This window comes from Terrapene carolina, unplaced genomic scaffold (assembly GCF_002925995.2).
Source record: "Terrapene carolina triunguis isolate 2854851 unplaced genomic scaffold, T_m_triunguis-2.0 Scaffold139, whole genome shotgun sequence".
Classification (NCBI taxonomy): domain Eukaryota; kingdom Metazoa; phylum Chordata; order Testudines; family Emydidae; genus Terrapene; species Terrapene triunguis.
The window spans coordinates 2,522,432-2,525,696 of NW_020664490.1; positions in this window are offsets into that span (position 1 = coordinate 2,522,432).

A 3,265-nucleotide genomic window follows, 5' to 3' on the forward strand; every position below is an offset into this window, starting at 1 on the left:
TCTGGGCAGATGTTCGTGGCCTCTCATAGATCCCCCAAGATCTGCCCATTTTGAGAGTGAGCCCCACAACCTCTTCCACAAGGGACATGCCTCTCCCTTGTGATCAGATCATTGGGGGGGGGGGGTGGAGGAGAAGGCATCCTCCACAAGTAAATCCTCACTGTGATTTCCTCCCTCCTGCACAGTGTCCCATGGGCAGGGATTATCTGGGCCTTTGCATTTACTGCCATTAGCGGAGAAATGGTATCAGACTAGTAGCTCTTTCATTCTAAGGTCAGATTTAATTCAAAGCAGATACAACCAATTTTCTTTTATGGGCACATTATACTCAAAGACATGATGTGTCTGCATAGAAAAACCAGTTGAAATGGTTTGATGCTGAAATGGTGATCATTTTAACATAGCATAGCCTGAAGTAATAAAAATCTGTTTGGGTCCTTACAAACCAAAACCAACATCTTGTTTTTGCTAAAAACAGATTTTACTGAAACTGCAATTAGAGTTAAAAGGAAAAACATACTGGTTAACAGATTACAAAACACGGGCAGTGACGCAACAGAGCGCACACAGGATTTACTGCACTTGAATGGATCTGGTCCCACGTCTGCCATCACAAGTTAAATTCAGGATGGCAATGATTGCATTAGCTGAAATTTGGACATGCTGAGCATTGGGGTCAAGCCCTGCAGTGGCTGTTTGTCAAGATGGAAAAACAATGAAAAGATGTGTTTTGCATTTAGATGAGGGGAAATATTAACACACCAATATAGACGATTGCATGGCTAGCTGTATGATCTTAAAATGTTCACCTTTAAACAGAAAGGAAGTGCACATTTAGGGAGCACTTACTAACTGTTGTACTATTCTGCATGGGCAAATGGGTTATGTCAGCGGAATGAACAATTATAAGAAAAATTGCAGCAACTGTCATGTATAATCTCTGCCAAGACTTAGTTCTGCAGCATCCTTCAGCTGGTATCACTTTGTTTTTCCAAGAATTGAGAAGAAGCAGTAGCATTTTGTATCAATGGCCATGAAAATAAATTCCCAGGCCACCTTGCTTAAAATCCTATACTGTTTGCTGTTAGATAACCATTTGCCTTATAAGTGGTTATTGTTGCAGTGAACTGTCTCCTTCATACCATTAACACAATGAAAAGCCTTTTCAAAAAGCAGTCTATTACAGCAGGCAAAAAAAGCTTCAGAGTGAGGCCATATAGCAAAATCAATGGCTCCCGTTGAGGAGCAAGCTCTGGCAGTACCATAAATTTTAGAACCAACTAGAGTTTTGCTTTGCTAAGCAAAAGCTTGGTAATTTGGCTCATCTATACTTTAAGCACTTTCCTGAAAATGCCATCTCAATCAGACATTTTTTTGAAGACTTTGGTGCAATATTATTTTAGCCTAGATAAATAATTTAGTGAGATTCATTAAAAAATAATCAGGGAATGCATTTCCATAGGATATGTTTACATACAGAATTCTTCAAATTCGGTCCTCAATAATCCTAAATGGTGGCATGGATGTTCATAGGGGATGAAGAAGAAGATGATGATGATATATGGAGTAACAGTGAAGATGGATTCACCTTATTAGTAGGTGTGTAGTCTCCTCTTAAATTTGTTGCATGTGTTCAAATCCTATTACTGTCAATGTCTCAGTTGCAGACCACACCTATAGCACAGCAAACTTTACTTCTATTGTGACAAAATCAGTCCACAAAAGACAGCATATCTTGCTACTAAAAGAAGATCCTCTGTGCTGATATTTAAGAAAGAAACACATACCACTGAAGATACCATAGGTAACTATAAAATGTTATGCAATATATAGAAATATCCTAGGGACATATAAAATTTACCAGTAGTGACCTGAAAGTGCAAAGAGTATATAAATGCTAAGACGTGGTCTATTAACCTCTTTATGTGTTATGTACAGGGTCATACCTATACAGCATCATCCCAAGCACAATTCTAAACAAAGTGTTCTTTAAGGACTAAAAAACATGACAATATAGAAGAATGGCATCTTTGGGACCCGGAAGATCATTTCTACCTTGATATTTACCAAGGCCATTAAAACGTTTGCTTAAACACAATAATGTCATAAATTAGAATGCAAATCACTACAGAATGCCTCCAAGACTATTACCTCTTTATGTTTCAACCCATTAAATCCAGCAAGTCATCAATTTTTCAATCATTAAGCATATCAGTGTCCCTTACATGTGATTTAAAGGAATTAAAATGTACATTTAAAGAAAGCCTTTTAAACTGCCTTTTAGTGCTTTGTTTTAAGCCTTGTGTGAAGTTATAACATACAAATATATTTCTATTATAATAAAAATAAGTCCTGGTAACTACTACATTTCAGATTATTAATTTTTGAAATAAAAAACGTAATTGGTTTTGAATTTTGTAAATAAAAATGTAGAGCTAATTTAAGTGTTAACTTGTGTTTAAGTTTCTTTACTCCCACACAGTCGCTGCCCTCAATCGTGAATCAATGCCACTGTGTTGTTATGGTACAATAATACTGACACCCTACTACACGTTACTTTCCCATTCTCCTTTTAAGGATATGATTGTCCTTTGTACATCGCAAGCAGTCACATGAATCATTAACAGGTTTGCAAAACCTACTTACATTAGGTATAGGGCATAAAGCTTGAGAAAGTGATTAGTACCTAGTCTCTGTAGGAAAAGAGAGGCTAGGCAGGTACCCCTCCCACCCTGAGCACTCTTCCCACGTGAAAGCTTCAGACCTCATTGCCAGAGAGTAGCTGTTTAGATTGTATTTGCCAGCCAGCACGCAGCAAGAGGACTAAAAAAAGGATGGAAATGAAATACAGAGAGAAAATGAAGGAAAGGCAAAATATTTTAATGGTGGTTGTTGTTAGTTATAAGTGTGAGGGGACTAATCTAAAATTATTCTACTGCTTCTTGCTATATACAGGCCACAATGCAAACAAAATGCATATGAAGAAAAATTGCCACAAACAAGTACTGTATAGGTGGTAGGTTATTTCTCCTAGTGTTTTAAATGATGTACAGCTGCTACTATCCACTCTTCTCACTTTAAAGTATGTTACAAGCTCACAACATCCTCTCTCCATCTCAACTTTCAGTTCCCTACACAATCCTTCTGTACAATTTGTCCTTAAAACAAAATGGGCAAACATGAATTTTCTGTATAATCATCATGCAAAGAACAACATGATCCTTACAGTCAGATGGGGGGGAAAAACAGAATGACTGTTAGTTTT